The following is a 27,400-nucleotide window of genomic DNA, read 5'->3' as shown; positions in this document are numbered from 1 at the left end:
TCCTTAGACTTGCATTGATCAAGCCGTCTTGTAATCCCAAACATGTCAATAATTAAGCTCCTGTTCCCTAGGTACTTCTTGAGTAGATTCACAGGACTTCCATCAACTCTCTTGGTATTTTCCACAGCTTCTTCTGCTCAGGGACCAAGAAAACCTCTACTCGTAGCCTCAAAACCCTTCTCTGCGACTGGCAAATTGCTTTAATATGACAGGCTTTCTTACCTTCTTTTAATAGCAGTTCACCTTGAAGCTTACATTATTTTACTCCCATAATATATTGCCTATAGACACTACTATCAGTTTTTACCATTATATAAGGTGCATATTGTGACGGTTCCCTACTCCGGGCCAGCAATCAAGGAAACTCAATCCTCACCACTGACTCTGGTGAGGAACAGTCACTAAGAGCAAAGATGGATTCACACAGTATTTTCAGATGCAGCTCCTTCCACCAAGTGGAATTTCCCTTAAGAGCACACAGGGAGCAAGCTCCAGATCTGGGGCTGGACTCTCTCTCTCCAGACCCACACAAAACTTCACAGTGACCACTTTGGAGCTCTGTGTCCCTGTTCTCAGTAGCCAACACACACTTTGATATTTGAGTTTTACACATACGTACACACCTGGGAAAAGCTGGCAGAGATTCACTAGCTGTGCCCCTTTCTTCCCAGACTCTGAGGTAATCACGCTGCCATCAGTCAGCCACCCTAATGGTCTTTAAAGGGTACCCAATTCTACTGTGAAAATTAATACTAATACAAATGGTAGAGTTTGACCAAAGCAGCAAGGCACCAGGAGAGGCCACAGTGTCACAAAAACAAGCATAAGTACTCTCAAGATGTTAAAAGTATTCTCTAAAGGACCAGCCACAATGAAAGGTATTAAAATATTTAATGATAAATAATAACAGATAAAGAAGAGAATACTGAAGACAATAGACAGAGTTACACCCACACAGGTATAACAAATAATACAGATGGATAATTTCTCACTGATGCAGAAAACAATAGTACCTGACTAACTAAAGAATTACTGTTCCCTGATTACTTGCTAAAGCAAGACAAGCAGATGTGTGCTGAGTGTCTTACCACAGCAAAAGCCAGATGTCTCTGTCTGTGCGGATGTGTGAGATATATATCATGTCAGAAATATTTCCTGTCAGGTTCCAAAGTGCTGCTGTGAGAGTTCCAAAGAAACCAGATGCTGGTTACAGGATGACATCACCTCTGGTCACCTAACTCTGCTACAGTACACACACAGAGCTTTGCTAAGATCTGTGGCAGCATCTGAAAGCTATAACACAATTTCAAACTTTCCACCCTTGCAGGGTTCTCTGATAAACATACACATTTGATCAGTTACAACAATACAATCTAATATACATGCATACATTCATTCTGTCCAGCAGGACCTACTGTTGATGCACTTTTTACCTTAAGTAACTTTGCAAATATATTTTTAATTCAAACATCTGTACAAATCAGTGTGATAGTCAAAGAGAAAATTCTTTCAAAACTCCAGCTACCTATGCTGGCATATGTACACATGTACTGCTCTACTCTCCCTGGCACAGAAGGCACTACCTCATAACATCACACATATACAGAACATCACAAGAACATTTCTGACATCTCAGCAGCCACTATGCAGCAATGATTCTCCCTTCCCAGCCCAGAACCTCTGTTTCTCTACAGAATTAGACGAGTTATTGAACAGAATAACTCGTCCACATTCTTATGACTGTTGCCAGGTCTGTATCTTATGGTAACATTAATGGATGAAGTTATAAAGCCCTTCTTAACAGTTTGATATTTTTAACCTGTTTTTACAGCCACTGTAGAGGTGCATGGTCAGCTACAAAAGTGTAGTAGCTACATCCCAACAGAAATACTGCAGAAAAATTAGTACATTATAATTGTGAGATATCCTTGTTCTATGGGAGAGTATCTTGTGATGACGTTAACTTCCTTCAGAGTTAGCAGACTGGGTGTTCCTCACCATCTTCATCTTGAAATAACAACTCATAAACCAAGCTCAGATGTAATGATATACATAACAAAAGGTTTAGTAACATCAGGGGAACCAAAACTGACCATGAACACAAGATGGCTTTCACTTGTTAAAAAGCCTTATCTGCTGCTAATGTCTACTTTATCTGCATGCTCTACAGGGACCAATTCAAACCCCTGTCTTTATATTCATATCCTACAAACTGCTATGAGGTGACCTGTGTCTGGCATAGAAGGCATCCTCCAACCTAATACTGTTGGATTTACTGCACATCAGCAAGTCAAATGACATCAGAAATACTCATTTACACATCTTCTGCAACATCAGAAGAATTTGCAGGGAGAGGTTCATCTCAGATGACACTGCTGCTATGGATCAGACTCCACATCCACATAAAACAAAGTTCATCCTCTCTATATTCAAGCAAAACTTGGATTTATGGATGGAAAACAGACATTTTACCCCAGGAATACCCCTGCACTGCTAATGGACTTTTTCCCATGCATGAATCTCCTCAAATTATCCATGGAATGATCCCAGTTATTCTCATTAGGGGTAGTATACAATTATAGACCATGGGATGGGTATGGACAATCTATAACCAAATGGGATATGTTAATTTAAGCACAAACAAGGAAATTTGCTTGGCTAGAAAAGACCTGCAAGGGCAGCTTGCCTAGTACTTACCAATGAATCTATGAACTTATGGTGCAGTTACTGCAGGCCATGTACAAGGACCCAATGACACAAGTACAAACAGTGCAGACTCGCAGAAGAGTTCCCAGTATGATGGCTGTGCACCAGGTCCAGCTGAGTTCACTGCTGGTGACCAACTACATTAGCAACAATACTGCAGGGGAATGAACAAATCTGCCGTATGCAGACAATGTGCCATTGCAAATATGCTCTGAATGGGAACATTAACAACTGATAGGAGATTTGGAATGAAAAACTGAATGTACACGGGATAAAAGATACTAGACAGTTATCATGGCAGTAAATGCAGTAAAAATCAGAAGATGAAACGAGATAGAAGGGGAAATAGTGCAATAGTTTAACAGCATCAATTATCTCTTAGGGATGGTTGAGCAGAAGGGAAGTCTGACTGAGAAGTTCAAAACTAGTATCAGAGGTACTTCAGCTAACTAGCACAGATTTTCAGTGGTAATGTGTGACAGAAGAATGACAAAAAAATAAAATGAAAGGTGTACAATGTTAAAACACTGAAACCTGGGCAGTGAAGGCTGACCACCTGAGGAAGTTTGAGGTGATGGAGATGAAGTGCTTGAAATAGGTGGTAGGATGTGAACTGTAGGACAGATGAAGAAATGAGGACATCAGAACAGAAACCAAAGTAGCCCAGTTGCAGGGAAGATCAAAGAGAATAGATTATGGTGATTTGATGAAGAAGATTTGGCAGAGATAGGATTGTATATCAGAATACCTGCAACATTCGGGCATGACAGTTGAAAAAGATAGGAGAGTGGAACTGAATGAATAGAGGTAGCATCATTTGACTACACCCAGTACTCATGTAGAAAAAATGGGGTTGATGCTGATGAAAATGTTTACCTTTTCCTTTGGCACAATTTGACTATGCTCCTATAACAGATGCCCTTCATTACTGTAGCAGTATTCCCCACTTATCGGACGTACCCTGCCAAGGATATCATATGTCTAGCCAGCATACAAAAGCTTAGGCATCTTCTCATGCAGTACATCTGCTGTATTCTCCAAGTGAGAGAATGCAAAGCTGTGCATAGTGGACGTACAAGTGTAAAAAAAACTTCAGAATTTTTACCACCAAACCGAACAGACAATCTTGACTGTCTGTCAGCTGTACAGCCTCTGCCAACTTCCATTCTTTAGGGCTGATAAGTATCCCTGTTGGGGACATTTTGCTCTTTACCTGACCCAAGAAGGGAAATGTGAATCTGGGAGGCACATAATATATAGTGATCAAAGGAAATGTGTCTTTTGCCTAGGTCTGTCTGATAACCAAAGTGTTTTCAATTTATCAATTTTTTTATGCCAAAAACCCTTAGAAGCTGCTTAGCTTCTATTAGAAATTTGCTTGAGAATCAGTGTATGAATAAAGTTCACTTGTGGCAGGATTGTCTCTGAATCATCCCTGTCAGATGTCCCTCTGCTGCTGAAGAAGCTTAAAAAATTGAAAACTGAAGCGTGTGTTTTCTGATATAATCTAGACATCTCTGCTGTGGACTTGAACAACCCTCACACAATATCCCACGGACGCCTTCTAGCATTGTATTGCTCAACTTAGTACATGGCCAATTTGGCTGCAAAGTGAGAACTTTGGCTGGTTACATCAGAAGGACCAGGGGACATTCTTCAGGACTTTGGACAGGAAAGAGATACTACGTATCCTAATAAAGGTACATCAGAAGCTACATTATCAGCATTGTAGTCAAGCTGAAGTAAATAGTAAAAAGCAGCGAGAGGTTAAGCACCTTATTTCTTCCTCCACTCCTTCTGACCCCAGACACCATTAGAAGGAATTGTAGGATTCTTCAAGGTATTTTAAGGCTATTATGTCTTTAAAGTTACCCCAACTATCTTCTTCTGTTTCTCCTTAGAAAAGAAAGAATCATCTTCTGAAGAAGATTCAGCATCTGAAGAGGATTCTTCAGCCTTCTCTTCTCAGATTTATCCCACGTGAGGTTAAGAGTCTGAGGAGAATGACACTGAGTCCCCAGACTTTCCTTTAGAAGAGGTGTCTTTCTGGAACACAATACTAAAAATGATGCAAAATTTCCACTGGGAAACTGAACAGGTTTCAGATATGCAAAAAAAGGTAAGATGACCTTCCAGACATGGGAATTTCTAAACCTTCGGCAATGGCTCCAGTTCTAGAAGCTCTGCAAGATAGGTTTGTCTTTGCTTCTATTAACCCAGCATCCCAACCCACCTTTACCAGGTGCCTGATACTCATAAGGTGTTCAGTCATAAATCACTAGTGCAGTACATTTAGCTATATGGGTTATATTCTGCCATCCCCACATGTATCCAGGCTGCTGGTTGAATGAGCTTTACATGAAGAAAATCAGCAGCCTGAGATCCAAAGCTTCAGGACTTTCTTGCCAAGTGAAGAAAGGAGTCTATGGTCCTGGTAAGAAAAGTGTCTATGGTCCTGGTAAGAAAGGTAAAGTAACATACAGATATTTAAATCCTTACCCTGCATAAACACAAAAGAGGATGGAAGGAGGGTGCAGCTACTCCAACAGTGATTTTATTGAACATCTACTGTTATGGTAAGATTACTCATACAACTATACTATGTCATTCATAAATCACTGCTACAATAGCCTTAGCTATACCCCAACTTAGGCAGACTGTTAGGAGGAAGGATGAATGTCCAGCAGCCCTAGGAGAATGGTCCTAGAAAAGCATGTTCTAGACCTGAAAAGGAATCTAGTCTAGTGTTTTGTAAAATATGCCCAAATGAACAAGTAGTTCTGTCAAGATAATAGAGTTGTCTATGCACTTCCAAAGTATGAAGAATATTTTCTCCATGGCTTTTTGGCTCTGGAAAGGAGAAAGGGAGACAGATGGATTGACTGAAAAGTAAGCACTTAAACCACTTTAGGCATAAATGAGGGATTTTTTCTTCAAGTGCTGAACAAGGAGAAGGTCACGGTAAGCTGCCTATCGGGCGCTAGAATCCGCCACATAACACAAGCACTCAGATCACTCCACGGCAAGTACAAGTATGACACAGTCATTGTCCATGCTGGTGTGAACGACCTGAGACATACCTCCCTGGACTACGTGAAAAGAGACATAGAGGAGCTCTCGGATTATGTAGCCCAGGCAGGTATGACCCTGACCCTGAGCAGTATCCTTCCTTCACCACGAATGATGCCACAATATAGTGACAAGATGATCAGCTTTAACAATTGGCTTAATTTCTGGTGTCATGGGATCCAGTGTCTGTCTGCTTGGGATGACATGCTTGACAAGCCACGCTGCTTCGCAAGGGACGGCTTGCACCTGTCACCCCTGGGATTCTGGATATTGGCTAAGGCTCTTGCCAAACCCATAGTGCCTTTAGGCAAGGCTCAAATTCTAAACCTACCACCCTAGAAAACAAAAACGGGAAGAAACTAAGGGTAATGCTGCTCAATGCCAGAAGTCTAAATCTCAAAATGCACGCACTTGAGGCCCTTCTCAGTATGGAGAACATCGATGTCTGTGCTGTGACTGAAACCTGGTTCAAGGCTCCTGAGAGCACCCCGGCACTATCAGGTTTTACCTCATATCATGCTCCGCCCCAAAACCCGGACCATACCACAAAAGGAGGGTGTATCCATATTCATCAAGGATACCCACACCTCCAGGTTGGTGGCTACGCACGAAGCATCGGAAACCATCCAGGTGCAATTAACCATAGGCAAAACTGCTCTACAATTTGTAGCATGCTACAGGCCACCCTCTCAAACTCAAGAAACCCACACAGCCTTCCTAAAGACACTGGAGGGTATAAATGTATCACCAAACACCATCATATTGGGTGACTTCAACTACCCGAATATAGACTGGGAACATTACTCAAGCCCCAACTTTCTAGCCCAACTGTTCCTGGAGTTCATAAATTCAAATGCCATGGAACAACTAGTCACCATCCCCACAAGAGGAGAAAATATACTAGATCTCATCATCACAAACATGGGGACAAAATGCTCCACACCGGAAGTATATCCCTCTTTGGTGAGATCAGATCATAAACTAATCTCACTAGAAATCCACATCCCGCCCCCACCCCAAACAAAAAAGACCACAGTGAAGAACTTCTAAAGCAAACTTCACACTACTCAAGACAGGTGTGGTATCCTTCAAGGCCCCTGAGCCAATGGAAACCACAACCCAAGCTGCGGAAGCCCTTACAAATGCTTTCAGGACTGCATGGATCAAGCAATCCCAAATAAAACCAAGACTCTTTCCACCAAGGGCAAACGTCCAGTCTGGTGGACCCCAGCCATAAACAAACTTTACAATAAGAGGAGAAAGCTATTACATGATAGAGCAAAATCCCAAAAAGGGAAGGCATCTTTGATCAGTACTAGCAAGAAACTACAATCCCTCATAAAATCATCCAAGGCCAACTTTGAGAAAAAAATTGCCATAGATTCAAAAGACAATCATAAGGCCTTCTTCAGCTATGTCAGAAACCTGGGTGGAAACTCCCAGATATGCTCAGAATTAGTCCAAAATGATACAAAAATCACTGAACCCACAGACATTGCCAACATACTGGCAGACAGGTTCAATGCAAACTTCACCCCCCTCTCCCCCCCAAAAGGAGAGATAACTATCCCAACAGAGTGTAGCCTCCCAGACATCTCAAATGCGCAGGTGAAAGCTGCTCTCTAAAGCTAAAAACACAGCATCAATGGGACCGGATGGTGTCCCCGGCTGTGTGCTACATGAACTCAATGAAGAGCTAAACCCGCACATAAGGCAGCTGTTTAATCTTAGCCTTACCGCAGGATATGTGCCCAAGGAGTGGCGTACGGCAACTGTGGTCCCACTCCACAAAGGCGGTGCCTCTACGGACCCTGGTAATTACCGCACTATAAGCTTAACAAGCCTGGTCTGCAAAGCTATGGAGAGGATCATAATGGAACTCATAAACAAGGACATAGGGGACTTGCAGACCTTGGACCCAACCCAGTTTGGCTTTGTCAAGGGCAGATCTTGCCTTTTGAACTTGGTTGACTTCTTCGAAACAGTTACCAAGGCCATTGATGAGGGAAAGGCAGTCCATACAGCCTACCTTGACCTTGCAAAAGCTTTCGACACAATACCCCACTCGGGTATCATAGAGAAACTTACCAGCTTAAATGTAAACCCATATGTCACAAGATGGGTTGCAAACTGGCTAAAGGACAGAACCCACAGGGTTAGAGTTGCTGGAGCCATGTCAGACTCCAAGCCAGTTACAAGTGGTGTCCCACAGGGCTCAGTCCTTGACCCTCTATTGTTCGGCATCTACTTCTCAGAAGTACAGGCAAACATAGGAGGACTACGGCTGACAAAGTTTGCGGATGACTGCAAACTGGGTGCCATAGTGGATAGTACACAGACATCCTTCAGAGGGGTCTCACGGAAACTGATAGCTGGTGCCAGAGTCATGGCCTGAAGTTAAATGCAAAAATGTCTATAGTCATACCCTTCGGGAAAAACAAGGTAACCCCAAGCTACCATATAGGTGGCAACCCACTAAGCACAGAAGAGGTTATCAGGGACCTGGGTACCCAGTTTGACAGTGGCCTCTCGTTTGACACTCACATTGCTAAAGTGGTTCGAAAGACCTTCTACATTGCCCATCTGATCATGAAGGGATTCACATCCAGATCAAGTGAGGTCATTGTTCCCCTGTACTCTTCACTTATCAGACCAATGATCGAGTACAATGCCCCATTCGGGATGTATCTCACCCGACACCTGCAACAATTGGAGAGACCCCAAAAGTTCCTCACCAAAAGGATAAAGGGACTCCAAAACCTGTCATATACTGCCAGACTGAAGAAACTCCAACTCTATTCAGTTGCATACCGTCTGCTCAGAGGTGACCTGTGCCTGACATACAAGGCCATGACCAACCCAGAATTAATGGACATGCTCCACCTCAAAAAATCCAAATCCCCCAGAACCACTAGAGTAAGTGACTTCCTTAGCACGGATATAAATAGGATGTGCTGGAGGGATAGATTCATCACCCACAGACTCCCCATGCTGTGGAATAAAATCCCGGTCCATGAGGCAGAGCACCTCGCTGGCTCTGTTCAAGAGAAATCTTGACCGGTGGATGGGAGATCGTAGGTTTACCCCGGGAATCATCTCTGTGTCACTGCTGGACAGAGGCACAACAAACTAATGGGCACATTATTTCTAACATAAGGGGTAGTGTAAGCCACAAAACTTTGGGCTAGGCTTATAAATGCCTTAGGGCAGATAGCCTAGTATAAACCTATGAACCTAAGTAACCATATCACTATGAACAGCAACCAGGGTTGAACCACCATAAGAGCAAGTCAGATATTCATCTTGTAGATATTAGAGCAACAAGCAAGAGTCTTCCAAGTAATGAAACATGTATCAGCCCACTTTAGACATAAATGAGGGATTTGTTCTTCAAGTAACCATATCACTATGAACAGCAACCAGGTTTGAACCACCATAAGAGCAAGTCAGATATTCATCTTGTAGATGTTAGAGCAACAAGCAAGAGTCTTCCAAGTAATGAAACATAAATCAGCCCGATCAGCTGGTTGAAAAGGAGATGGAGTTAATTTTTTCAGTAGAAAGTAAAAGATACCAAGAGGACCCGTTTCCTAGGTGGTCTTAAATATAAAATCCCCTTCAAGAACAACTTGACCAAAGACTGAGAAGGGGGAGGATCCATGGGCAAACTTGCCAAAATGGAAAAAGGATGAAGCCTGACAGAGGAGTAAGATAGGTCAGAGGACAGTAACTCACACATCTATTACAAAACCACTGATGCAGTTCCATGGTTCTTCTGAAAAAGCAGACTGATCCCCAGTTAGCATAGCTGGAATGAGTAGGTGATAGGTAATTTGTCAAAAGCAGTGTTAAGTAAAATACACAATGACAGTCCCAAAACACAACTGCCCCTAATAAAACAAAGTCCAACAAAATAAGTACACATTTTCTCACAAAACTGTTTGCAGTAAGCATAAACAGTAGAAGTAAAGAACAGAAAGCAAACAGCCTGTCAGAACAGCCAGTTTCAAGACACTCATCAAAAAATATTTATCAGAAAACACAATATTTCTCATGGAAAGCAGCACATAATATAAAGAAAATAAAATATTGTGGAAGGCTTTCCTCAAAGAGAATTTAGCTGCCCTGCAATGGAAAGACACTTATCCAACTGCCAATCTTAAGAGGCCCCTAAGAGAAGTGCTCTAGGGGCAGAAAGAAAGTACTAAATTTTTTTGGTACCCAGGCCACTGGTTTTCTCCCTTTGGGCTCAGGCTACAATTTTTACTACAGGATTTCAAGCTCAGGTTACCAGATGCTTCTTTGGATAAAGAATCCCTTTTTGGTCCTGCTGCTGCACATCTATTCAAGAATTTATATGAAGCAAGTAAGGTTATGCACAATTTTCAACAAATGTTTTTATCTCCATGTCCTAAATTACAAAAGAGCCAATTCCTTACCATATACAAAAAGCAAACATTTTCAAAAAAGAAATTCCAGGACAAACCCTTATTGCATTTCAAAGGGCCTAAGGGTTCCTTTCAAGACAAACCCCCCAATTTGTGACAACTTTCCTTTTTGTCCCTCTTCTCCCACCTCAGCCTACCCCTCTTCCTCTTTCAAAACAAGCTATCCCCTTTTCCTTGCCACATGGGAACTGATAACGTCAGACAAATTGGTACTCAGCATGATTCAGAAAGGATGCAAGCTAACTTCAAATTGGTACTCAGCATGATTCAGAAAGGATGCAAGCTAACTTCAAATTGGTACTCAGCATGATTCAGAAAGGATGCAAGCTAACTTCAAATTGGTACTCAGCATGATTCAGAAAGGATGCAAGCTAACTTTGCTCCATGCTCCTGCTTATTTAGGTATCTCACAAGTACACCCAAGCAAGGAACATCTAATTCCACCCATCTTTCAAGAGCTGCTTCTTCAGGGAACCATAAAACCTGCCCCCTCTCACCTTCACAGGAAAGGTCTTTATTCCAGACATTTATTAGTCCCAAGGAAAAAAGGTACCTGGACACCTATTCTGGATTTGTCAGGCCTCAGTACCTCCCAGAGAGTCCCAAAATTCAAACTATTTTCTTTTATTCTTATTCTTAAATTGCTCTCAGATGTTTCCTCAAGTTTTTTTGATTATCTAGGATCTCAGGGACACATACCTGCACATATCTATCCATCCAGTCCACAGGAAATTAAGACACTGCACACTGCAATCTCACTTTCAGTTTTCTGCTTTATCCTTTAGAATTTCTACAGCCTCAAGGGTATTCAAAAATGCATTGCCCCTGTCATATCTTTCTGCAAGCTCCACAGTCTCCATATTTATCCAGACTTGCATGATCTCTTTTTCAATGCCACACCAACAGTCAAACTTCTACTGGATCTAAAATTCACCACATACCTTTTTCTAAATATCAGTTTCACAATAAATCAGAGAAAGTCTATTCTTCCATCTTAGGAACTGTTTTTTTTTTCTGGGTTGCCACCTAAGCACTGTTTCAATTATGGCATTTCTTCCATAGGACAGAATTTCAGTTTCTGACTGCATCTCCAGTCTCTTCTTCCTCAAGACTTGACTTCAGCAAGAGCGACATTGAGATCCCTGCAGCACGTCTTCTACTATAAAACTGATTCTTGTCAGACTCCACATAAGAAAATTCAGTGGTCCCTCAAGCTTTTTTGGGTTCAGCACTACCACCCATTGAATCTTCCCATTCCTCACTTACCCTTTATCAAAAAGGAATTTCGCTGGTGGAGTAACTAGACTTAATTCAATCAAGGAGTGCCTTTTCTGCCACCCCCTTGCCAAAATATCCACAGATATTTTGAATCTGGCATTGTGCGGTTTGCATAAAAGTGCAAGGTGTTTGGTCAGGGCAGGACAACAGAGCTCATATCAAAGAAATGACAGGTGCTAGTCTGGATTACAGATCTCTACCTATTTTTGGACTCTGGGAACCCTCCAAATCTAATCAGACATTACCACAGTAATGTGGTATACCAATAAACAGGGACAAAATCTTACAAACAATGCAGACTAGCCATGATCCCTTGAGAAATTGCAATGTATTGCACCCTTTTTCTCCAAGATGGTTTATATTCCCTAACACTTAGGCAGATTCTTTGAGCCCATCCAGAAAAGACCCTCATGGATGGTTCCTAAACAGATCAAATCAAAGAGATCTATTTAACTCTTGAAAAAGCAGTTCTGACTTATGACTGATGTGTTCCAGGGTACCATGCCCTCAGGTTTCAGTAGCGTGCATTTTAACACTGTCAGGATGCTTCTAGCCCCCACCAATTTACTATGGTAAAATTCAGGGCACTGTCAGGATGCTGCTAGCCCCTACCATTTTACTATGGTTAAATTCAGGGCACTGTCAGGATGCTGCTAGCCCCTAGCATTTTACTATGGTTAAATTCAGGGCACTGTCAGGATGCTGCTAGCCCCTACCATTTTACTATGGTTAAATTCAGGGCACTGTCAGGATGCTGCTAGCCCCTACCATTTTACTATGGTTAAATTCAGGGCACTGCCAGGATGCTGCTAACCCCCACCACTTTACTATGGTTAAATCCGGGGCACTGTCAGGATGCTGCTAGCCCCCACCATTTTACTATGGTTATATGCAGGGCACTGTCAGGATGCTGCTAGCCCCTACCATTTTACAATGGTTAAATTCAGGGCACTGTCAGGATGCTGTTAGCCCCTACCATTTTACTATGGTTAAATTTGGGGCACTGTAAGGATGCTGCTAGCCCCTACAATTTTACTATGGTTGCACTGAGGGCACTGTCAGGATGCTCCTAGCCCCTACAATTTTACTATGGTTAAATTCAGGGCACTGTCAGGATGCTTCTAGCCCCCACCACTTTACTATGGTTAAATTCAGGGCACTGTCAGGATGCTGCTAGACCCTACCATTTTACTATGGTTTAATTCAGGGCACTGTCAGGATGCTGCTAGCCCTTACCATTTTACTATGGTTAAATTCAGGGCACTGTCAGGATGCTGCTAGCCCCTACCATTTTACTATAGTTGAATTTGGGGCACTGTCCGGATGCTGCTAGCCCCTACCATTTTACTATGGTTAAATTCAGGACACTGTATCAGCCTGCTCCTGCGAAGTCCCATATTATTTTCACTATTCAGTCCATAGAGAGTGATTGTGCTCCTTCCCCCATAATTTCGACAGTGCTTTCCACTGACAGAAATTCTGATCAGTTAAAACACTGTGTTAGGATGTAGAGTTTATATTTCTACACAGAGAAATCAGTACTCCTTAAGCCTATGAATGTGTATCACTTTCACCCTCCTCCTAGTATTTGTTTACGTCTATAGACATATGCTTTCTTAAAAAGCATGACCAAGTTGCCAGAATCAAGCAGCTTTTTCAGTTCCTTCCGACCCACCAGTACCGTACACTGGCTAGCCTGGTAGTTGCACATAGGCAGCTCCTACTTCTCTAGCAGTTACTTAATCACATTTCATCAGTGCCTTTTCTTTGTCATGTTGGCTAGAAATTACATTTTTGTTAGGGGCAGCACTTACATTTTCCAAATTAGCATGTTAATTAGAAATTACTTGTTAGGTACAGCATTCCTATCACTAGTTAAAAACATAAACATTGTCAACAATGTGCTCCTCTTTCCACATCTGAAACATACCATTTTAATTACTGCCAGTTCATGTGTTCACAACTTGCTTAAAGTTTTCATTTACTTTGTTTTAAACAATTGCTTCATTAGTTAGTAACCTTTCAATTTGTACTACCAATTTATTAGTGCTTCTAAGGTCACTCTAAAAAGCCTATTTACTTAAATTACTTACGAGTGCCCTTTTCATTCTACTGAGTGATAACATGTACCATTTTACTTTTACTCTTGACTTCTGATTCTAGCAATTCATTTAAAGTATGCATTATATCAGCCATTTGTCCTGTCATCATTTTACTCAAATGTCCAGTTCTGAAATTTGTTTTTCAGAAGACATACCAGCTCTAGTGAGCTGTTTCTTTACTTTTCAATAGGCAACATATTCAGCACCTTTCGTGATCATATAAGCCTTACGTTCATCCACTGTAAATTGAGAAGATAAAATTTTAGTCCAGTAAGACTGTGCTCAATTCTCTTGTGTGGCAGCTCAGTCAACAAATAAATTCAATAACAGTTCAAAAGCCATAAGACAAACTTTGATGCTACCATCTGTTCTCCATTTCTTTAGTGGTAGTATAGACTTCAAGAAACCCATTAAAATGGTCATCACATGCAGCTGTTGTTCCTGGAGATTAAGTGTTGATCAATAGTCTCTCTCTTCTGAAAAGCCGAGCTCCTCTCCTGAAGAACCTCTGAATGCGGATTCATACTCAAGTTGATTTGCACCAGTCTTGAGTTTCTCCATTTTGCTTGACAAAGTTTAACAGTACACTCAGAAAACAATTTTTCTTTTTCAGATTGGATAATTAACACCAAATACATTTGAACGTCCGGGCATGAATGCAGGAATGAATAACTGAAGTTAATTTTCAAGTAAAACATGCAATCTTTGGTGTAACAATTTTTGGTCACTTACAGATCTGAATTAAAAGTATCTCACACAGTGCTCAACTCACATGTCAATCACTATTTCTTTCTTCTTGGTACTGTAGCTCTTCTTAAGTTGCCTTGAAGTCCAAGATAACAGTTAACATTATGGTAAGAGTAAATGCACAGCACCCCATTGACTCAATTGTTTTTTTTTTTCACAGCTTCTTCCGTCAGGGTCCACTCACAATTTCTCCTCTTGGGCCTTGATATCCCCCTCTTTGAGAGGTAAACAACTCTGATATTGTGGACTTTCAGTCCTTCTCTTAAACAGCATTTTCCCAGGTATACCTCTCAAACTATCAATGCAAGAAATCTGGACAAAGCCAGAAATAATGGGGGGACAAAGATCCAAAAATAGGGGCATATTTTAAATATTGCTCCTATAAAATTAGAAAGTTGCTAGAATTAGAACAGTTTTTGAATTATTAAGCATTTCCAAAGAATATGAAGTCTGAAATTCAAATGTCTGTCATTACTTAGTATCATTCACGTACTATAATCCTCAATGATTTTCCAGAAAAACACTAATTTTATGTGGAACGGACTAAAAATACAAGTAAAAAATCTGGACATTCTGTGAAATTCTGAACAATTGGAAGGTATGTCAGATGATAAGTATTATATATATATTTTAACTGTAATATATGGTGTATATACAGCATGTAAAAATAGCATTTTGAGCATTTCAATAGTCACTATGCTACAACTTGCACACATACATTATATATACTCCGTCTCCAATATACATACACACATTATATATATATATATATATATATATATATATATATATATATATATATATATATATATATATATATATATATACACACACACACACACACACACACACACACACACACACACACATATATACATACATACATACACACACACGCACACACATAGGTTCATAGGTTCATAGGTTTATACTAGGCTATCTGCCCTAAGGCATTTCTAAGCTTATATGAAAAATACTGTGCCCATTAGTTTGTTGTGCCTCTGTCCAGCAGTGACCCAGAGATGATTATCTCCCATCCACAGGTCTAGATTTTGAACAGAGTCAGCGAGGTGCTCTCTAGTGGTTTTGGTGGATTTGGATTTTTGAGGTGGAGCATGTCCATTAATTCGGTTGGACATGGCCTTGTATGTCAGGCACATGTCACCTCTGATCCTTTTGGTGAGGAACTTTGGGGTCTCTCCAATTGCTGCAGATGTCGGTTCATGATCAGGTGGGCAATGTAGAAGGTCTTTCTAACCACTTTAGCAATGTGAGTGTCAAAAGAAAGGCCACTGTCAACCTGGGTCCCCAGGTCCCTGATAACCTCTTCTGTGCTTAGTGGATTGCCACCTATATGGTAGCTTAACTTCAGGCCATGGCTCTGGCACCAGCTATCTGTTTCCGTGAGTCCCTTCTGAAGGATATCAGTGTCCGATGCACTTTCCACTATAGTTTGCAGTCATCTGCAAACTTTGTCAGCCAAAGTCCTCCCATGTTGGCCTGTACTTCTGAGAAGTAGATGCCAAACAATAGGAAGGGAGACCCGAGGGGACACCACATTTGTGACCCGGCTTGAGTCTGACACAGCCAGCAACTCTAACCCTGTGGGTTCTGTCCTCCATCTTGTGACATATGGGTTTACATTTAAGCTGGGGTAGAGTGGTCGAAGCCTTTGCAAGGTCGGTCAAGGCTGTATATGACTGCCTTGACTGCCTTTCCCTTGGTGGTGACTATTCAAAGAGCTCAAGAAAGTTCAAAAAGGCATGATCTTCCCTTGACAAAGCTAAACTGGGTCGGGTCCAATGTCTGCAAGTCCCCTATATCTTTGTTTATGAGCTCCATTATGATCCTCTCCATAGCTTCCCATTGATGCTGTGTTTTTAGCTTTAGAGGGATAGTTATCTCGTTTGCACTGAACCTGTCTGCCAGTATGTTGGCAATGTCTGTGGGTTCAGTGATTTTGTATCATTTGGACTAATTCTGAGCATATCTGTGAGTTTCCACCCAGGTTCCTAACATAGCTGAAAGGCCTTATGATTGTCCTTTCAAAATTGGCCTTAGTTGATTTTTGACTTCCCTTTTATGGATTTTGTTCTATCATGTAATAGCTTTCTCCTCTTATTGTAAAGTTTGTTAATGGCTGGGGTCCACCAGGTGGAAAGAGTCTTGGTTTTATTTGGGATTGCCTGATCCATGCAGTCCTGGAGGTGTTCATAGAAGGCATTTGTAAGGGCTTCCGCAGCTTGGGTTGTGGTTTCCTCTGACTCAGGGGCCTTGAAGGATACCACACCAGTCTTGAGTAGTGTGAAGTTTGCTAGAGAAGTTCTTCACTATGGTCTTTTATTTCCAGTGAGATTAGTTTATGATCAGATCTCACCAATGAGGTGTGGAGCATTTTGTCCCCATGTTTGTGACAATGAGATCTAGTATATTTTCTCCTCTCGTGGGAACAGTGACTAGCTGTTCCATGGCATTAATTTATGAACTCCAGGAACGAAAGTTAGGGCTTGAGTAATGTTCCCAGTCTATATTGTCACCCAATATGATGGTGTTGGAGTTACATTTATACCCTCCAGTGTCTTCAGGAAGGCTGTGTGGGGTTCCTGAGTTTGAGAGGGTGGCCTGTAGCATGCTACAATTTGTAGAGCAGTTTTGCCTATTGTTAGTTGCACCTGGATGGTTTCACCAACCTGGAGGTGTGAGTATCCTTTATGAATATGGATACACCCCATGATATGAGGTAAAACCTAATAGTGCCGGGGTGCTCTCAGGAGCCTTGAACCAGGTTTCAGTTACAGCACAGACATCGATGTTCTCCATACTGAGAAGGGCCTAGACTTCTGGCATTGAGCAGCATTACCCTCAGTTTCTTCCCATTTTGTTTTCTAGGGTGAGCCTTAGCCAATATCCGGAATCCCAGGGGTGACATATCTGCTAAGCAACATGACAACTTTAAATGCAATCCACATTTGCTCACAAATGTAACAATAGGCACATTCAAGTGTGCAAGCAGTGTTAACAAAACACGTATTGGGCATTGTGTAATCACAGTGACACTTACCATGGATAGTGCTTGTAACAATGAGAAATGACATTTTCTTTCATAAAAATACAATGGCAAGTAAGAACAGGAATGTTGTTTTATTCGTTTACAGAAGGCATCACCTAGAATACAGATCTATAAACTGTATGTTTCACCACCCTCCATAAAGAAAGAAAAGGCACCAGAATTTAGAAGATAGTGTCTGGCCTGAGAAAAAAATCAGGTGGAGGGAACCTCTCTATATACACTTCTGTAGGGCAGAAATTAATTTCAAATGTATGACCAAGCAATGAGTTTCATGAAGACAAGATGATTACATGTGATTTGGGCACTGCTTGAGGCTGGAAGGATGTAGTAGAAGAATCAAGATTGGGAACCATTTTACAGAACTGGTGAATCATGCAATATTCCTATCAGACATGTCAGAGGAGTCAAGAACCATCTGCGGATAGAGCCAAAAGAGCCCTGACACTACACAGTGATATCAGTAGGAACCACAGAGTTCAAACCAGCAGGAATGCACATATAGGTTAATGGGTAAGTAAGTATTAGGCAATCGCTCTGTAAATAATTTCAAGCCTAGTCAAAAGCCCTACTCACAATTTCACTCTAGCCTCAAGGCGGACAAGACAGACCAGGAGAGAATTTCAAGCTACCCATTCAATTATCTAGATTTCCCTTGATGCTGGTAAGGGTGCTACTCTGCTTGACATTTAGGAGAAGTTTTTTCCAGAGGTGAGGGACATGTTGGGATATGAAGCTATCATGCCAGTCTGTCTTACTTATCTACTGATGAAGGTTTAGGTCATTTAATAGAGTATTTGATGCACTGTTACTTTTGCGAAGAAATGGGAGATCAAATGGGTTTGGATCTTTCATAGCACAAAAGGCTCAACAGATCTCCACAGAGGAGAAGAGACTAAGTACAGAGAAAAGACTGCCAGTCTCATTTGATAACTAACGTTTTTGAGTCCACTGATCTTTTTTACTTATGAATTTCTGAGGTGTCTCAAGTTGTGTAATATCTTTAGATAAATTCATGCCAAAAGGTGCACAATATTCAATAATGGGTCTGATAAGATATGAGTAATGGTGAATTAAGACTTCTTTGGAACTAGTGGACATGCCTTTGGAAATTGGACTGACCCGATAGACTTTATGAACTACTGTGGAGACATGGTGGTCAAACTGAACGCATTAGCCCATCTCTTTTATCAGGATCTGTGTTAAGCACTTCTACAAAAAACAGACATACGGTCATCATTAAGGAAACACAAACATCACATTACTTATCCAGTACTCTTCTATTCTAGAAGAACATCCAAACATTTTAAAATAATGTGGCATGAAGACTATGGAATGCATTTGCAAGGTGCAGCATTTTATAATCCATTTTTGTAAATGATATGCTTTTCAAACTGTTAATGAACTTCCACTACTTCTTATAACAACTGCCAGTTTGTAAAGTTGTGACCATCGCAGTTTGTAGCATGCAAACATTTTTTGTTTGTGTAATTATTTTATTTTACATTTATCCCTCGCAATTGCAAAAAGTTACAAAAATAAAATCAGTAAATTCACATGTATTATCTGTCTCTATTTTTTTTTTTCATATATTAATTTTTCCAGTATCCAGTTTATCCATCAGAGTCACTGGGGACCCTGTAGCTGTGCCAATAAGTAACGGGTGTAATACATGGAATCTGTTCTGAGCAGTCCCTATTTAACAACTGCAGGCAGTTTGGAGGAAAGTCAGTTCAGCCAATCTGCAAATCTTTAGAATGCAGAAGGAAATTGAAGCCCTCAGCAAAATCCCATGTGGAGACAGGCTTGTCAAGAAGACACTAAAGAGAAGGCAGCCAATTTGAGAAATATATCAGAGATCCAAAAACAGCTAAATGCTAATCAAATTGCAGAAGCCTAGCCACTGTAGGAAATCCCTGGAGTTCAGCATATGTACAAATATAGGCTTAAAACACTGCTGTCATCTTCTTACCTTCAGAATCAGGGACAAATTGAAAAATTCTCAAGGACAAATACCCTAAATCAGGAGCACTTTTAAGTAGTAGTACTCAACTTGAAAAGTTGCCAAAATAAGTTAGTATGCATTTTACAAAGAAAAAGGTGTCTGTAATGCTAATGTTTGTCATTACTACATGTAATCCCACCACCTTTTCTCCCAGTTTTAGGTGAGATTAGGAGGCAAAGCAAAATTCTGAGCCAAAATCAAGGTTGCCCATGAAAATGAGGGGCAGTTGAGAGGTGCGCCTTAAAATTACATTACAATTCAAAACTAAAAGATGGAAGATGTTTGGGGGGGGGGGGACAAGCAGGTGCAGTCTGTGTTGTGCTAAGTTTAACACATTCTAAGAGGTTAAAATTCCTAGATGAACTGCTACAGTTTTAAATGGATAAATATGTTGATTAAACTATCCTATGTCCATCTTCCATGAACCTGACATAAAAAGAGAAACAACAGAGTTCCTCATCTTGGAAACTGCTTAACTGATTCAAATCAAACAGTGATAGTTCCAAGAGAAGTATTTCAAGAGGCTGTGCAAATAAAATTTATGAACCACCATTAATGTACAAAATCAGTGTTCCAGCACAAAAATTTTGATTTTGCAGAAACTGCAGTGACAAAGATATTCCTTTATGAGAGTAAATGGCTTACGATAAATTCCGTATGCTGTTTTGTTTGTAAATACAAACTCTTACACATAGACAGTAAACATGGCATTATCAGCCCAGACAACAACTCCACCTCTGTCACAATTGCATGCCTGCCGGTGCTATTTCCAATCATTTAACTTGCTATTAGTAGTGTTTGAAGCATTGCAACTTTACAAAATACAACAAAAGCCTAAACCCACACTTCCCTAAACAGTTGCCCAATCACACCTGCTGATCAGAGAAAAATAATGTGCTTCTAATACACGCTGAATCATTCACACCTGCTGAGCTGAAGTAAAAGCAATTACTTTTCTAATGCAAACTGAGTCATTTCCTATTTCTTCACAGACTGCCACAAAACAGAAAGTACAAGACTCCCCTCCTGCAATGAAACATTTATATAACCAAGAAATGCGTTTAACCTGTCATGTTGTTGAGTTTCAACCTAAACATATCCTATGTTTTGTGAAATTTACATTTCTCATTTACTCTGGCTGTTCAGTCAGTCCACAGTAATGACACCAACTGTTAAATGAATATTTTTATCTTCAGAATACAATCTACATTGCAGAACTTGCAACAGAGAAAACAGTTTATCTGCATGTAGCCTAAATCAGATATTAGTGATGACTTGTGCCTGTTCTAAGAAAAGGGTCAAATTGATTTTACCAAGAAAGATCATGCTTTAAAAAGAGCTTCTACTGTACATTACGAATTCCATAAATGACAGCAAAAGGCAGACTAAATATGTTAATGTTAACAGCAAGTTATCACAAATATGATCTCGCCGAGAGTATAATTGCATTTGAAACCCTCACAACAGATAAATATTTGACAATGTTTGCTTAATTCACAATTAGCCCAGGAGGAGCAAAGCCAAAAAGTGAATCAAAAATAAATAAATGCATTCTCCAGCAAGCAGCTTTAAAATATCAAAACCAAACAGGATGATAAATTAGGAGGGTTCAAGGTTTGCAGAAGGCATTCATAGTGAGTAACAGACTGGTTATCACGTAAAGTTAAACTTGTCTATCTAGCCTTGGTTTTTAACTTGTGCAAATGAAACTTGTCTCATTTTAAGTCTGAATGATCCAGAAAGACGCATTACCTCTGTCTCAAGGATGAACTACTGAAGAATTTTGGTTTTAAAAACTTGAGGCTTGGACAACAATGGATATGTCGTGTTCCAGTGAAAAAACTTCCCTGGGGTGCATGACACAATTGTTCCAACAGTGCTTACAGCCTGATTTTAGTCGAACTGATGAAAGGAGTTATAAAACACAGCTGTTCAGTGATAAAACACCAAAGGGCTCTTACATATAGAGCCAACATTATTCCTACTTGTTACGTACAAGTTAATAAATGCATACATATTTCCAGGTTGTTCTTTAAACAGTAAACTGGTGAAACACATTATTCTAAACTATTCAACACTATACAGCTATGAAAACTATAGAAAGAAGATGCTTGGTAAAACAAGCTGCATCAACATGCTTCAGTGCTTTTTTATTGCTAGTAGTTACTTCTCCCCCAAAGACAGCAGGAACAGGCTGATCTTCGGTATACCTTTCTAAATGTTCCAAATCCTGCTAAGCCTATGGTAGCCAAACTAGCTGTCTTATGTAGACGTACATCAGACTGACCTAACACGGTGCAAGTTTTAACATCAAAGCGAGCCTTAAACAGGTCTTAAAGCTGTAGACCACTGCAAAAGTAAAAAAGTAAACTGCAAGCCACAGGAAGAAATCAGACTACAGTGCACAGCTCCAACTCCACATTTTTATTCTGATAATAGTTTTCTTAAACTGATAGGCGCACCTGTTTTTCACTGACAAAGTCTCAAACTAGACAGAACAACACATATAGCTGTTGTGCAGGACATTCTGCAAATGCAACAATGACATACAAAAATCTGAACAATGACAGTATGGATGAATAGAAAATGAGGACCATAACCAACAAAAACTATCAACAGGGTTTCTCCCCACCCCCAAAACTCTTATTTGCTAGTTTGATTATAGATACGGGCTTAGTACCATAAATCTGAAAGTTTGGACAATGGGCACCAGTCTTAGAGCAGGAAAAGAATGGACAGCCACTTAGCTTTTCTTTGGGGCAGTAAATACACCGAGGATGATACAGATTCTAAAACAGAATTAGCCACAGAGAAAAAAAAGTTGAAAAGACAGCTTGCATATATAAACAGAAACACAGCAATAAATATTAATAAAAATGCAAGGAATTCAAAAATCATTCAAAGAAAATATAATAAATTAGGGTTTCTAGCTATATTATGTGCTATAATTGTTTTTTTTTTTAATAAAGCTACCAGCTATATCTTAAACATTAAAACAAATATATACCCTATGAGGTAGAGATGTAAAAGTGCTAAAACATATCCAAATATACAAGCTTTCAAAAAGGACAAGGAAGTAAAAATAATTTCCAGACTGAAAATGAGTCAGAAAAGAGGATAAGTTATCATCTGAAATGAAAATTACAGTGTAAAGAAGAGAGAACGTGATTGACAAGTGAAACAGACAGTGTAACGAAGGTAAAAAAACAAATGAAAATATATAACAAAAAAATGACATTCCAAACATACGCATAAGTCAAGTTTTCGTAATACACTACAGGACATGTATTACCTAAAAAGAAAGAAATGTCAGACAGACAAAGGAAAAGTCAAATGTTGCACACAAAGCTGTAAGAAACAAGACAAGCTGGGAAGTGAAAGAAAGCAAGAAGTATTGTCAGAACATCTCCACTTCTGAAACATTATTTAACCACAAAGTCTCCCAACTATTCATTTAAGCTTCCTTTACAAGAACGAATATGAAACACTGGCAGCATATTCAAAAACCAAGACAGAAACATAAGAACTTACCTAAAGGATTTTGGAGTACATCGGTTGCTACAGTTTAGTTAAAACTGGGAATTCCTGTTTGACCTAATCCTTATCTACCTGCCTCATTTACATTCCCAGCCCACATGGTGACATCATTGTGAAACTGCACTTCCCAGGAGAATCAATAAAGGCATTGAAATCTGAAGGCAGGGCACACATCACCTGACAGCAGTCAAAAAGCATTAACCCTTTAAGGGGCACTGGGAAAAAAGTGTAGTTCCAGCTGCCTAAACTGCCTTACAGCAGCAGTTTTTTCTTAACTACGTGTGACAACTGTTTTTCCTTGTTGACATAAATGACAGAAGTTTTTTTTCTAAATGTGTGTACATGTGCTTCAGTTTTATATGTTATATATTATGTATTGTAGTATATATATATATATATATATATATATATATATATATATATATATATATATATATATATATATATGTGCGTGTGTGTAAGTACATATTTAATGTTTTTTTGGGTAAGCGAGCTGGTTTAAGGACCCTTTTCAGCCACATCCTGGGCCAAACAGGCAGAGACAAATAACATTAATAATAATACCCATTTATTCACTAGACGGGATCACTGGACACACAGTCCCTTTTCAGGGGTGATCCAAAAGCAATGTCTGGTTAAATGACTTACTCCACTTCACACAGTAGGAAACTGAGTACTGAGGGAATCCAACCCTGTATGACAGGAACTGCAGCTCACAGCCTTAACTCCCCTGCTGCAAACATTAGAAGCATATAATTGTCAAAAGCAAAGCATTTCATGCACAGAGGATGCCAAAAATATATAACACAAGTAGAGGAAATATGCAAGGAACTTTTACAAGCATTGATATATTCGTAATGCATACTGCATACTATGATATAATGAATACAAGAGAGAAAAGAGCGAGTTAAGCAACAGGTAAACAGCAGTGCGATGTCATCAAGGTTAGAAATAAGTGTATTACCTCATCTCTTTAATATTTAACCACAGCACTAATACTGTTTTACCAGCCACACTTCTCAGGTCTGCAGACATATTGACCTCCCCAGTTTTGGATTATCTGTCATGTTTTCAGTGTTATTCTCCTTTTTTACTCAAGTTTTCAGGTAATTGAAGGAAGGGGATGGAATTGTTCATGTACTTGACCTATTATCTCTGAAGTATTTACATTTGTTTGCATCACATAAATGAGAGGTGAGTAATCTTTTAAAAGGCTTAACATTGCCAGTTTTTAGTGATTTACAATAAACAGGGTCAAGTGTGGGGAAGGATTTTTCCCAGATAGCAAAAGTAAAGGAAGGCTTTGAGAAGACAAAAGAGTTAGAATGTCATTGTGAGTAGGTGGTGTCTTTAATGTGTAATTTGTTAAGAGAAGGGCTGTAGCTTTGGTTATGAAGTTCACATATTACATACATGCACACATACAAATATTTCAAGCATGGGCAATAATGCTCTTCTAGCCTGCCAATATACTGAAACAGTTGTTTCATTAAAAAGTGTCCAGGCTGTTCTTAGAAATATCTAAACTACTACTTGCTTTAATATAATCTGGTAGTCTATTCCATGCATCAACTGCTCCCTCAGAGAACCAATTAGTCCACTTCTCATCCCTACAGAATCTTTTTCATAGTTTTTCTGATGATTCTCTACTACTTTTTGATAACCCTGCACATTCCCAGCGGTAGTTGTCTCTAAATGCCTTATATACCGAATAAGGACTCCTCTTAAGTATCCGTATGCGACACTATTCAAGTTCATATATTGTGGTCTTTCATAATATACATTTTTATATCCTTGGATGCCCTTGGTATATTTCTTCTGTACTCCTTCCACTCATGTTTGTATCCTTATAAGGTTTCCATATTTTTATTCCATACTTAAGTCTGGGTCTAATATAACTAACAAACAATGCCGTCATCATTTCTGATTTCCTAGACTTCATAAATCTTTTCATACAACCTATAGTTCTACAATTATCATTAACCAATTGGTTGATTATGTTTAGAAAAACTGAAAGCTGGATCTACCCATATATCCTGGTCCTTAAATGAATCTACAATTTTCATCACTGTGTGACTGTGACACTGCTTAGTGTGTTAAGCAGTAGTAAGGCTCTGTCACATACAGGTAGCAAATATCCTTTGCTAAGAGTGAGGTTAGGCAATGGAGTTCATATTTATTGGAGAGGTGAATCAGTCTGAGAATTTGATTTCTATCTTTTTGGAGTAGTAGTAATAGATGAGCATAGTGCTATGATGGGCAGTCCGTATTCAACCATGGGGAGAAGGGCATTGATGTTTATTGGCCGATTGTGCCTGGATAGTAAAAAGGAGAGAAATCCTAGCGGATAGCCTTAGATGCTCTAACACTTTGTGTCAATTTCTTTTTCAATATGGTTATGAAAGTAAAGACAGTGGTAAAAAAGAGTCCTAAGTATCTTTACTAAGTGACATAAGGGAGAGATATCTCAGTAGGATCTTTAATGGGAAGATTCTGACGCATTTTAAGTTTTTGATGTGTACCAAATAGCATCAGGAAACTTTTTGAGTGCTGACTATAAGGTTATTTTTATGAAGCCAATTCTACATAGATGTAAAGCTGGATTGTAATTTCTTCTATAGGCAGGCAGTGGTCCTATTCCCTTTAAGAAGACAATATCATCAGTGTAGAGAAGACAACCTTGTATGTGGGACATCCCGGGGAATATCATTTATGAATAGTGAAAACAGAAGGCATTCCCTTGTTAAACAAACTATAGATGTGTGTATTATCTGGTGCAATGAGAGTGAAACTGCGACTGCAGAGAGAGTTTTTGAACCAGTGCAGGACATTGTCAAAAAGGCCTGTCTCACTGAATGTATGACATAGGAAAGAATGAACAACTGTGACATATGCTTTTCTAAGATCAAGAAAGATGGCTCCAGTGATTTTCCCATGCTCCATACTGAATTAGATGCATGCACTGTGGTTGGGGCCCAAACCATGTTATTGCTGTCTGAGTATTTCATACTTGAAGATATAGTTAAATATTTTAAGTGTAAATGATGGACAGAGATTAGAGATGGGGTGAAAGTCATTGGCTGATGAAGGGAAGGAAACTTTAAACTTTATGTACATGTATATGTATACATACACACACACACGCGCGCGCGCGCGTGCGTGTGTGTGTATTAGTCTATGTCAAAAGACTGGATGACCCAAATGTCAACATTTGCATCAACAAAAAAATGGCAAATCTACAAATGTTGAAACGCCACTAGTGAAGTACTGAACAATAACTTCAGTGTATACAAAATTAAGCAAAAAATAAAAAATAAATAAAAATACAGTACAGATAGCCAAGTGTGGAAATGTCAATGGTGTGTAATGTCCAGAGAGGTAATTGGGGTTGGAGGGTAAGAGTGCTTCTGCATCTGTATGTAAGCTAGGGTTAGGGTCAGACATGAATGAAGGATATGTGTTTTATGTTTGTGTGTGAGGTTTGTGTAGTTTAAGGTTTGGTCAGGGTTAGGTTAGGAGATATATAGGAGACTGCCGGAATTCTAAAACTAAATAAACATAAAAATATCTGCATCATTGCTCTATATATCTCACCTTGTAACAATATCTCTACACTCGAAAATATTCTCCTATGGGCATCTACTGAAATTAACTATGAAACTTATATCCTTGGTTAATGTCAATATTGACTGGAATAAAATCAATTGCCCTGCTCCCTCCATATCCATTAACCTGTATAACTTCACGCAAACAAACAACTCCATCACTCGACCTAACAAAATAAACTGTCCAGGATCCACAATAGATTGGATCCTAGTCTCAGATCCAAATAAAATAACCAATTCTGGCACAATTCCTGATACCTTTAGCGACCACCTCCCAGCCTTCATTCATCGCTCAACTAGTTCCTCCCCACACCAGCATCAGTACATTCAAACTCGTAGCCTCAGTAGCTTTAACCCAACTACTTTCTCAAATACTTTCAAACAAATGAGCTGGCAAATTCTAAACATTCTTCCTCTTGACAAGGCTATAGAATACTTCAGCTCTGTCTTCATTGATACTTTAAACTCACTAGCCCCACTAAGAAACAAAAGGATAAAAACTAAAACTGCTCCTTGGCTATCCAAAGAGACAAAACAGATTATGCACCACAGAGACAAACTATGGAAGCTTTACCAAAACAATAAACTGGCCAATACCTTGCTCCAATATAAACAGCTCTGCAACCATGCAAAATGACTAATCACCAAAGACAAACAATCCTACTATATCAAACTTCAGTCCAATAACAATAAAAAAAAACAAAAATTATGGAACTCAGTAAACTTACTCCTCAATCCAGGCTCCAAGAATAATCCCTATCCTGACCCAAGTAAATCTGATCTCGAACTAGACTCTGAATTTAACTCATTTTTCATAGACACTATTACTACCCTCA

At 39.7% G+C, this 27,400-nt stretch overlaps 1 protein-coding gene across 2 annotated transcripts in view; it reads right to left on the bottom strand.

The window, feature by feature from the left end:
- Positions 1-27,400, bottom strand: part of GRB7 (growth factor receptor bound protein 7) — a 2,830,640-nt gene that overhangs the window by 1,184,353 nt on the left and 1,618,887 nt on the right. The window contains exon 1 of one of the 2 annotated variants that reach the window (XM_044072740.1): positions 22,954-23,013. The exons of the other annotated variant lie outside the window; for it this stretch is intronic. The gene's annotated coding sequence lies outside the window, so the exon portion shown is untranslated. Of the gene's footprint in view, positions 1-22,953; positions 23,014-27,400 lie in introns of those variants that run through there. 2 annotated transcript variants of the gene reach the window in all.

This window comes from Protopterus annectens, chromosome 5.part0 (assembly GCF_019279795.1).
Source record: "Protopterus annectens isolate FY-2018-M chromosome 5.part0, PAN1.0, whole genome shotgun sequence".
NCBI lineage: Eukaryota > Metazoa > Chordata > Ceratodontiformes > Protopteridae > Protopterus > Protopterus annectens.
This window is presented reverse-complemented; position numbering and strand designations above follow the sequence as displayed.